The sequence below is a fragment of the Typopeltis vanoorti genome, chromosome 19, assembly GCF_054136105.1.
Source record: "Typopeltis vanoorti isolate ZY-2024b chromosome 19, IOZ_Tvanoo_1.0, whole genome shotgun sequence".
NCBI lineage: Eukaryota > Metazoa > Arthropoda > Arachnida > Uropygi > Thelyphonidae > Typopeltis > Typopeltis vanoorti.
Window position 1 is genome coordinate 42079867 of NC_143567.1, and position 12289 is coordinate 42092155.

Genomic DNA, 12289 nt, shown 5'->3' on the forward strand with positions numbered 1-12289 from the left:
TTCCATAACTGTTTCTGTTACCCTATTTGCTGTAGTAAGATTTGACTGATATTTATCTTCTTGTATTCATATATTTTAGCTTTAAGTTTGATTAATTTGGAATATATATTTTTGTTTCATCATTATAATTTTACTCTTCATCGTTGCCTGTTTGCCTTAAACAATTTTAAAACAAATTTGTTCATCTCCTGACTAGAATTCCTGACAATCCTCTCCACTCATCCAACAATTTGAATCTTTTCTTAACTAGTTCTCCTTCTAGGTGCACTGTTGAGTTGACTGCAATTTGCAATTCAGCTCACAATCTTATCCAAGTTTCATCTCTAATGAAGCATCTACAATGTGACAATTGGAAAAATCTCCAAGAATTTCGCTCCTCCTTTCCAGACCACAGTTTCTGTTTTCCAGATACACATTGTGACAGAGGTTCTTCATGGGGAAATGAGGAATCTCGTTCCTCGCTCTGTTTAAAATACCTAGCCAGTATCCAAGCCACTGTTTTTCCAAACTTGTGCCAGGACATGGTGGTTTGAAACAAAAACTTCATGTTCATTCATAGCTTACATTGAACTCCTGTAAGAGACAAGAAAGCAGTCAATGCCTTCTTGTCTCTTACAAAGGCTGTTTGGTGCAATTTCTGTCCATCTATGCTCTCATGTCACTCTCACCCAGATGATAGTATTGTAACATTGCCTGAAGATAAAGCTGACCTCCTGGAATAACCTTTTTCCTCCAATACTTGCATAGATTATCAAGGCAAATAACCTCCTTTTTTACTTAGAACACTGTATTACATACTAACACAAATCTTGCAGCTACCTAACCCCTAATTCCAGATAACCCCTCCACTCTGCCAGTACCTTTGATCTTTTTTAACTAGTTCTCCTTCCAGACACACTGTAGAAATTACCACTCTTCTCAGCAACTCATACTACAATCTAGTGCAAGTTACCAGTCTCACAGAAAGCCCCTCCTCTGACCACCCCCAACTTTGTGCCCTCTGGCACTACAAAGGTATGAATTGAGATGATCTCTGGAATTACCGCTCTTCTTTCCCAAGACACTTGCAGTGAGCAAGTCACAGAAATCATCCTAAGTGGCATGAAGGCATTCAAAATTCCCATCCACTTTCCAAGCCATTGTTCAACAGTCAATGTATGAAACTAGTCAAGGAATTAAAATTTAGCTTAGCACAGGTGGCTTGCATCAAGAACCCAAGCTTCATATTTGGTCCGTGCATAAACATCCAATAAATATAAATCAATTATCAGCAAATCTAACTTCATAAAAGACTAGAGAAACTCATCTCTAGTCCAAATGTACGAATGTAGCCATGCCTTCTGGTCCCTCGCAAAAGCCATCGGATGTAACCTCTACTCACCTGTACTCCTACCTCTCGCCCATTCAGATAGCACTACTGTTACAGCACCAAAAGAAAAAAGCTCATCTTCTGACTTCACTCTTTTCTCTAACTCCTGCAAGATAACAAAGGCAAATTATTTCCTTGCATCTGAGCACCATATGTCTCTTGTGACCTTTAAAGACAAAAAGACATAAGAAGAATATTAAACAGCCTGATTTTCAAATCAATCCTTTGTTCACGTTCTACTTTGGAATTAACTATTACCACCACTGATGATGGTCTGCAATATTCAGGCTGAAATATATCACCTTCAATAAATAGTATTGCTTATCCCTTGTGTTTTTTCATGTTAATTAAAGAAACACCTGTTTTCTATTGTTTCTTCAATCTTCTACACTCAACTGGCACCTATCTCATCTCACAGAAACTAACATATATCTAATCCATTCCATAAAAGGTGAGAAAAGTCTACTGACCGATTTCCATCATCCCAATCCTCTCTAAAATAATGGACAAAGTTAATAATGGTCAACTTCTTCACTGCCTAGCAGCTCACAAGTTAATCAGCAACTATCAGTATGGATTCTGCCAGTCCAGATCAATGACTGATATCTTAGCCTACATCACTTATAACTGGACACATTCTACAGAAAGGTTCACAGAAATATGCATTCTTGCCCTTGATATTTCCAGGGATTTCGATCATGTTTGGCATCAATGTTTGTTTTGCAAACTTCCTTTTTTTGGTCTTTCTTATATAACGAAACCTGTGGTGAGTTCATCACTACAAGAAACACACATATCAACCACAATGAAAATTATTTAATTGTAAATATTTCATCCCAAGTATCTTAGGACATCGTCAGTACAGTAGTTTAAACAATAATAGGAATAACATATGGTTAGAGCGCATGATTATAATAGAATCTCAATAAGCGTGCATGACGTGTTACAGAAGTAAAAAAAAAAACGGAATTGAAAATCCAAGCCATAGGATCCATTGGGAAAAGTTTTACATAAATCTTTATATAAACATGAACGTTTATATAAAGAAAGTGCTGAAGCCCTACTACACAAACCAAATTTAAACTGCAACAACGTTCTTACTATTCCTAAAGTATGGGAAATTGTCATACAAAATTGTGTAAAATAATTAATTTTTATTTTATTTTATTTTATTTTTATTTTTTTACTTCTATAACAGGGCACGCACGCTTATTGAGATTCTATTATAATCATGCACCCTAACCATGTGTTATTCCTATTTTTGTTTAAACTACTGTACTGATGATGTCCTAAGATACTTGGGATGAAATATTTACAATTAAATAATTTTCACTGTGGTTAATACGTATGTTTCTTGTAGTGTTTTTGGTCTACCTACCATCCTCTGTAACCGGATGGCCTGCTTTCTCTCTGGTTATGCACTGTGTTTCATGGTGGATGGCACCCTTTCTTCGAGCTTTGCCACCAATGCAGGAGTACCTCTGGGCTCTGTTCTCTCACGTGTCCTCTTTCATCATCATCAAATTTGCGATATGCACCTAAAGGGGTGTACAGGATATGATAATACTACATGAAAAACTTGCATCATTACTAACTTCCTATCTACAATTTTCCTCCAAATCAATCTGTTACCTGTCAAGACTCCAACGTTATCAGATCTTATATTTCTATCTTCTAAGGCACTTTTTGCTGTATTAATTCACTTATATCCTGGTCTTCCTCTGGGTCTTTTTCTTGCTAATCTGGCAGAAAATACTTGTTTTGCTAATCTATCCTTTTCCATTCCGTTTAAGTGACCATACCATCTGAGATTAGCTCTGCTAACACATTCCTGGATAGACAATGTTAAGTTCTTTCCTAATATCCTCATTTTAATATGACATCGTATTACTTATTCATCCCCCTGGACAGAGGGATGAATTCCAATCATCTGGAATTCATCCCTCTGTTCAGGCCTTCTGAACTATGCAGTGCCACCACTATAAGACTTTTTTTTTTATCTCCATACTTGAGCATTTCTGGTCATATATCATCTATTCCCTCTGCCTTTCTGTATTTCAGGCTTTTTGGTGGCTTTTTCTACTTCAAGTATGGATATGTATTCCTGATTGCATGCCTATTGTGTGTTTTTTACTACTGTGCAGTTTAGTACAGTCACTGATTGTTTCGTTTAGCAATTTTTTTAAGTACCGTATTTTTCCGTGTATAAGACGAACCCTACTTTTTTGAACTCAAAATTAAGAAATCATAAAACAGAACACTTTGATATTTTTTTTAAAATTCAAAGTATATTTAGTAATTAGGCAATATTTTTAAGATATATACTAAGAAATTATGCATCTCTCTCAGTTCCAGGCATATCATTTTCTTCATCACTATTAGTTCCAGACATATCACTTTCTTCAACCTCTACTGCATCACTGCTGTCTTCTGAGTCACTGCCTATATTTATGAGATCATCCTCAGTTCCAGTTTTTTCACCCTTCCTCTCGGTGTCAAGTTATTACCTGCTTTTTGCATCCATTTATTCTATTCTTCTTTCACCAGAGCTTTGAAGGGCTTGTTGATAGAAATATCAAGTGGCTGTTGCTGACCTGTAAGTCCACCAGGAATAACTGCTAGCTGTGTTCACAAATCCACTGCAACCCTTTTTGTCTTTTCTGTTAAATGTGCTCGAAACTGATCAAACACGAGCAGAGCTGGCCTCTTCTAGAGCCCTCCAGGTCTTCTGGACCAAATCTTTGCAAACCAAATAGCCATGATCTCTTTATTCATCCAACCATTCTCTTGAACTTGGACAAGTACGCCAGGTAGTATGCTCTCTTTAGGATATGTTTTCCTCTTAAAAATGAGCATAGGAGGCAGTTTTGTACTATCTACAGAGCATATAAGGACAGCAGTATAGTGTCTTTTCATGACCACTTGTTTTGATTGCCACCATTTTGACCCCTTTCATATCAATAGTTCTGTTGGAAGGCACATCAAAATTGAGAGGCACCTCATCCATGTTTGCAATCTGACTTGGTTCAAAAGCATATTTTTTCTGAAGTTTTATGATGTAGGAGTAAAACTGTTGGATCTTATCCTCATAAGCTGGTGGCATTTTCTGGGCTAACTTGGTTCGTGTTTTCATGGCCAAGCCTTCTCTTCTCATGAAGCTGAAGCACCATTTTGCTTTTTCTGTGAAATCAACAATGTTCATTTCTCTTGCAAACCTTTTTGCCTCATATTAAATAAGCTTGTTTGACACACATATCCCACTCTGATGCTGCTCCATAATCCAAGTCTTAAGCCTCTGATCCATTTTGGTCATTTTGCTGGTTTTCTTTTTTGGCATCTTGAGTAGTTGTTCTTCCTGTTTTCTTCACTGTCTAATCATGCACTCAGTGGGAGGAGGTCCAAACTGTCTCTCTGAAGCTTTATTTCCATGTTCTTTTGTGTAATTGATTTTAACTTGAATTTTGAAGAATGTGGCAATTGTTTTTTTATTTTCAAACATTTTTATGGGCTAGTGCTCAAAATATTGTTAATACATTAACTTATCCTGCCAACAAGTTGCAGATGTATGAATGCTTTCAGAATTCTGATTGGTTTGTTCAGAATCGGCCATTAATGACGTCAGTCAACAAAGTTAACAAAGGCTAGTGATTGGTGGAAGCCTGTTCGTGAAGACAAGGTAATGGCAGCACCACGGCAACCGTGGGTCTCTTAACCGGCTACCCTCCCCCAATGTATAAGATGACCTCTAATTTTTGGTCTAAAAATTTTAGAAAAAAAGTATCATATACACAGAAAAATACAGTAATTACTCCATACCTCAATCATATCTAAGTTTTAAAAGAGGTAAACCGTGAGTAGACATATCGGTACACAATAAATAACGGAAAAAACTCACGTAGAAAGATTATTTATTATTATAATTTTCGCCTGTGTGTCACAGGCATCCTCAGTACATTAAGCTCAAAATTAAACACTAACTGACAATTCCAAAAAGTGCCACCTAAGTAGCTGGTGTAAGATAACTAAAAAGGTCAATAACTTTCCTAAAATCATCTTTTAGGAAAGTTATTGACCTTTTTAGTTATCTTACACCAGCTACTTAGGTGGCGCTTTTTGGAATTGTCAGTTAGTGTTTAATTTTGAGCTTAATGTACTGAGGATGCCTGTGACACACAGGCGAAAATTATACTAATAAATAATCTTTCTACGTGAGTTTTTTCCGTTATTTATTGTGTACTCAATGATATCTTTTTCACCAGTTTTCATGTCAACATTATCACCTCTAATTCAGCTTTTACAGCCCCCTTTCCTCCATTTCTGAGCTTTGCCAGAATATTTTGCCACTTTCTTAATATTTATTTGCTATATTCTTACCAAAGTATTCCTATGACTTTCGTTTAGCTAGTTTTACGCAGTGTTTATCTTTCTTACATTTGTCTCCGTATTCTCTAAGAGCACAAGCTGATTTATTTGCCAGGAACCTTTGATATGTTTCTTCTTTTCCTTCACTGCCTCTTTAACTTCCTGTGTCCACCATGGAGTTCTGATTTTTCTATCCTTGTAGACAACCTCACCACATGCCTCTCTGGATGAATCAATCAGTGTTTCTTCAGGATTTGCCACTGAATCTCTAAGGTTTGGTTCCTGTTCTCAAACTCTATTATTTTTTCATTAATAATGTCTGTTTATTTTAGTCTACAGTTTCACATCTGAGGGGATCCTCAACTTTTATTTGCTTTAGAACTTTCACTTTCTTACATGTTCTTCTTTTCAATATGAAATTCAATTTTATCCTGCTCAAGACTAAATGGTGATTACTTCCAATTTCAAATTCTTTGTACACTCTAGTGTCCTCCACCAGGGAGAAAACATCACTGTCAACAATAACATAGTCAATGAGACGCTTCTTATTCCTTGTTTCTTCTCTCCATGTGAATTTGTTGGACATTTTTATGTTGGAACATTGTGTTAGTCCAGTTCACTTTGCTGTTTTCTTCAAATTTTCCAAACTATTTTTGTATGTCTGCCAGTCATTTCCTACTCAGCTATTCAGATCCCCAAAAAGGACCAACTTGGCCTTTTTCATTGTGTCAGTTGCTTTCTCCACTTCTACCTTAGTAGAACCTTCTGTGGGACCATAGGCATAAATAAGTCTCATTGTCCAGTTCCCCATTCTGATATTTACCAACATCACTCTACTTGATATTGCTTGCAATTCAAGAGGATTAGCCTCGTATTTAGTATTCTCTTTATTTAGTTGAATGCTATTGTTACTCCTTCTTTTCTCCAATTGTCACTGCCTGAATATAACATTTTGGATTTATTGCTCAAAAAAATCTCACTAGATTTTGTCTTTTTTGTTTCAGTTGCCCCTATTATGTCGATCTGATACTTATTCCTCAGCTAGCTCCATTTCTTTGTCATTCAATTTTCTTATGTTGATAGTACCGATCTTGAACTCTGGTGATGTTGAGTTGGGGTGAGTTTTAGGATTTGTTCCAGTAGCTGACTTTTCGCTGTTCATCCTGTATCCTGGCAAAAACAATGGGGGCCTTGTTTAACCAGGTGATGACGCACCAGCCGGCATGAAATTCTGCATGTTGTACCATCATTTTACATTTTGGTTTAAGCCAATAGGAATACAATTTTGTTGGCTAAATTCAAAATTGCCAGCCCATCCTCATTCGTTCAGTGTCCAGGTAGATACCTAACGGTGCACCACGAGAATTGGACATTAGATCAGAAGTCTTAGTCAGTTCTCTGCATTCCTTTTAAAGGCTATGTGCAGGTCTCCTCTCAGTTATACAGCATTGACCCTTAAACACACAACACTGTAAACAAAATTAAAGACATCACATTGGAAAAAGGTGATTTATTAGTCAATTTTGATGTGTCTGCTCTTTTCACAAATGTTCCAATCATAGATACAATTCTTCTTCTTTTACAGGACAAATTCCCACCTGATATTACAGTGCTCTTTGCACATGTACTACATTCTGCCTATTTTGTGTGGCAAAACACTTTTCTACCCACAGAAAAAGGCACAGCCATTGGCTCACTGTTATTCCCCTCCCCTTCCCATTGCTAACTTTTATATGGAAGATTTTGAGCAACGTGCTCTAGATTCCTTTACCTTAAAACCGAGAGTCAGGCTTAGATATGTTGATGATGTTTTTGCTATCTGATTCCGATGGCTGCCAGATATTAGACACTTTCTTACTAAATAGTTTAGGGAAATAACAATGTAGACCAGGATATACATTAAAATAACATTTTTGAATACAAATCCAATATTTCAGCAACGTCACGTTGCCATTTTCAACAGGAACTTGTGAGCAAAACACTTGCACGCAGGCACAGCAAACAGTAAATGAGGACAAAGCAGTAATCTATTCTTTCTCCTAAAGTCCTACTGGTGCCCCCCTAGCGGGCAATATTGGTATTCTTGGGCGATTGAGCTGAGGTCTTCTGATGTAGGTTTCCCAAATTTGAGGCAGTCTCATGCAGCCAATTTGTTGAGGTTTAGGGCTGAAGCCGATTCCATGAAGAGCCTTTCGTACTTGTATTTACTACGGTGAATGATCATGACTTTTTTTCCACCGTATTCTATGGCGGGTATCCAGAGCATGTCTGCAAGACCAGAGTGGCTGTATTGGTGGAACCGGATGTAGTCCTTGTGTTCTGTAATTCTGATATTGGCTGTCCTGCCTGTTTGGCCAAAGTAGGACAGCTTACAGCTGCAAGGGACCTGGTATACACCAGGTAGGGGTGGGGTGGTTGGTCTTTAGTGGAGCGGATAAGGGATGCCAACTTCTTATATAGTCTGTAACAAGAAGTTAAGCCGTATTTTTTTAGGATTTTTATAATTTTTTCCGAGGTGCCTCTGATATAGGGTATTGTGATGGATTTAGAGTAATCCTTGTTGTGAGGGGGGGGGGGTATTGGTTTCTATATTTTTTGGATTGTTTTGGGAGGGTAGCCATTGGCTGAGAAAGTGTTGAGAACGTGGTTTAGTTCTGTGGTTAGGGCATTGTCATTTGAACAGATAAGTTTAGCCCTGTTGTGTAGCGTCTTAATGACTCCATATTGTTGGGAGGAAGGGTGGTGGGATTGTTGGTGAATGTATCTGCCTGTATGGGTGGGTTTTCTGTAGACTGAGAAAACCAAGATTCCATCAGGCTGGCAGGTGACTAGTGTCTCCAAGAAAGGAAGGCAGTTGTTTTTTTCTTCTCATCATCATCATCATCATCAAATTCCTGCAATGTACCCTCAAGGGGTGTACAGGATATGACAGTACTACATGAAAAATTACATCATTACTAACTTCCTATCTACAATTTTCCTCCAAATCAGTCTGTTACTTGTCAAAACTCCAACATTATCAGATCTTATATTTCTATCGTCTAAGGCACTTTGTACCGTATCAATCCACCTATATCTTGGTCTTGACAATGTCAAGTTCTTTCCTAATATCCTCATTTTTAATATGATATTGCCATTGATGCCATCTGTTCACGTCTCTAATCTTTCTCAGGACTCTCATATCTGCGGTCTCTAGTCTTTGGTCAAGTGTTTTACTTCTGACCCAGCTCTCAGATCCATAAGTTAAAATTGGTTTGAACACTGTCTTGTATACAGCTAATTTAGTGTTCCGACTAATTTCTTTCTTATTCCATATGAATTTATTCAGTTGACTTCCCACCATACCAGCTTTGTTGATTCTGTTGTCTAAACTGCTTGAGGTGCTTAAGGGTCAAAGCTGTATAACTGAGAGGAGACCTCCACATAGCCTTTAAAGGAATGCGGAGAACCGACCAGGGCTTCTGACCTAATGTCCAATCCTCACCTTCTCGTGGTGCACCCTGTTGGGTATCTACTTTGATACTGAACGAACGAGGATGGGCTGGCAATTTGGGATTTAGCCGACCAAATTGTATTCTTATTGGTTAAACCAAAATAAAAAATGATGGTACAACATGTTTTTTTCTTCTTCCAGGGTGAATTTGATTCTGGGGTGTTGGTTGTTTAAGTGTGTTAGGAAGAAGAGGAGTGCATCGGAGCCATGTGGCCAAATAGCAAACACATCATCTACATATCGAAGCCAAATGGTTGATTTTGTGGGGCAGAGTTTAAGGCTTTCTCTTCAAAAGTCTCCATATAAAAGTTGGCCAAGGGTGGGGAGAGTGGAGAACCCATGGCTGTCCCCTCTATTTATTTGTAGAATTTTCCTTGCCAAACAAAATAGCCTGAGTTCATTGTGAACTGAAATAGGGCTGTGATATTGGGAGGAAATTTAGCTTGGATTAGCTCTAAGGATTCTTTGGGTGGGACATTTGTGAATTTGGAGGAGACATCAAAGCTGACCGTTACGTCAGTTTGTTTTAGTGTAAGGTTTTCTGTGCTGGCTCTGAAGTGGGCTTGAGTTTTTTATGTATGAAGGTGTGTTTCCAGTATAGTGTATGAGAGCTTTGGCCAAATGTTTAGCTAGTTTGTATGTGGGGGAATCAATGCCATCCACTATGGAACGTAATGGCACATTTTCCTTATGTATTTTTGGAAGTCCATAAATATGGGGGTGGGGGGTATGGAGTTAAATGGTTTTAATTTGTTAGTGACTTCCACAGGCCAAGAAGTGACCTTCTTAAGGAGCCTGTGGAGTTTTCTAATTTGTGAGTTGGTGGGATTGTACTCGATAGGGAGAGTAAGTAGCCCGATCTAACAATAGAGCTTTCAGCTTGTCTGTATAATCTTTTGGTTAAGCAATACTGTGGCATTCCCTTTATCCGCTTTGGTAATTATTATTTCCTTGTTTTTCTTTAATTCCAGTAGAGATTTAATTTCTTTAATGGGCATGTTGGCTTTAGGTGGTTTTGCTTTGGTCAGAACACGAGCTTCATCCAGTCTGATATCGTTGGCGACGTGGTTAGGAAGGTGTCGTATCCCGTGTTCAACTTGTATCATAATATCCTCTGCAGGTATTCTTCTGGGTGCAATGGCGAAGTTGTGGCCATGTGAGAAGGCGTCAAGTGCTTCAGGTTTCACAATACACGACGAAAGGTTGACTACTGTTTCGGTAGGAAGTTGCAGTTTCGAGATCGCGTTCTTCTTTATTAAATTTTCAAATTTTTTGATATGTCGATCTCGTACTTTTTTAAATTCTTTCTCCGCTGCAGTGCACGAGATGTTGTGCAAAATAGACCACATTTCGTGGCTTAAGGTGCTTGAAAGGTCATCTTCGAGTGCCTGGATAGCTAAGTTAGCATCACTCAGGAAATGGCGAGTAGTAGCGATTTGTTCCCTCAGCAACTCTTGGCTGGCACGATAATAAATGTGAAGAGCCTTTTGCGAAGAGAACCGGTGCTTCAATTTAACACAGTTAGGAATTACCTGGTTATCCCAGCAGCGTTTTAGGAATGTGAGACGGTGGAAGAAAGCCACGATCATTCACTGTAGTAAATACAAGTATGAAAGGCTTTTCGTGGAATCGGCCTCAGCCCTAAGAAACAATCCAAACCTCAACAAATTTGGCTGCATGAGACTGCCTCAAATTTGGGGAACCTACATCAGAAGACCTCAGCCCAGTCGCCCAAGAATACCAACATTGCCCGCTAAGGGGCACCAGTAGGACTTTAGGAGAAAGAATAGCTTCCTGCTTCATCCTCATTTACTGTTTGCTGTGCCTGCGTGCACGTGTCTTGCTCACAAGTTCCTGTTGAAAATGGCAACGTGACGTTGCCGAAATATTGGATTTGTATTAAAAAGTTATTTTAGTGTATATCCTAGTCTACGTTGTTATTTCCCTAAACTATTTAGTAATAATGCATAACCAATGTTTAAGCCTTTCCACTAGATGTTTTCCTCAGCCACCTAAACAAACAACACAAACACATACAATTTCCAATTGAATTGAAAGTCAGAACAGATTTCCTCTTCCTTCTGGCAGTCTTCTCTTCGCTGTTTACCAGAAGCCTACATATATTGGCCAATATATACACATAAACTTCTACCACTACCCAACACATAAAGTGGGTGTCATTAACACACTAAAAAACAGGGCTTTGAAGATTTGCTCCAGTGAATAAGCACTTAAAGATGAATTAAAAGTTATCAGCAATATCCTCCTGAAGAATGGCTGCAGCCAAAATACTATCAACAAAATTCTTCACTTAAAAACAAAAATAAATTAGATTAAAATAAAACTGTAACCATTCTATACATTAAAGGAATATCAGATAAAATGAACAGAATACTACAGAAATACAACCTTAATACTAGCTTTAAACCTCCTGCAAAATTAAAGAACTTATTCAACTCATCCAAAGATCCACTTCCTCTGCTGACCCACCCTGGAGAATACATACCATATTCCTTGCACCTGTAAAATGCCCTATATAGGTGAAACAGTATGCACAATTCCTATCTGAAAAAAGGAACATAAATGGCACATTAAATTTAATAACTATGGTAAATCTGGTCTTTCTGATCATGCCCTGAATATCCTATATATAAATGACTGGAGAGGTACCTATTGTTTACATCACACCAAAATGTAGTATGAATGTAAATTTAAGGAGGCCTGTGAAATTCTATCAACCACCCAAATCTTAATAATAATGATGGTCTAAAAATCCCAGTAATATGAGAGGCACATATTCTACCCACATAACCTTTTCATCTAAGAGTTAATTCATAGAATGGGAGGGAGGGGGGATAGAACAAGAGGCCATTGCTGGAAACTGTACAAGGAGGGCATAAGCAAAGGAGTGAGGAGTAGGAGGGTAGGTGAATGGAATGCATTGCCTGAGTGTGTTGTGGATGTTGACACACTGAATCAATTTAAAGCACAGTTGGATGAGCATTGTGTGCAATAGGGTGTACCTCCCCATGATGAGTCTCCGACTCCATAGAGGTGAGATGATA

The 12289-nt window shown here is 38.1% G+C and overlaps 1 protein-coding gene across 4 annotated transcripts in view; it reads left to right on the forward strand.

Moving 5' to 3' along the window:
• Positions 1–12289, forward strand: part of LOC150096041 (brefeldin A-inhibited guanine nucleotide-exchange protein 3) — a 377536-nt gene that overhangs the window by 106748 nt on the left and 258499 nt on the right. The gene's annotated exons all lie outside the window — the stretch shown is intronic.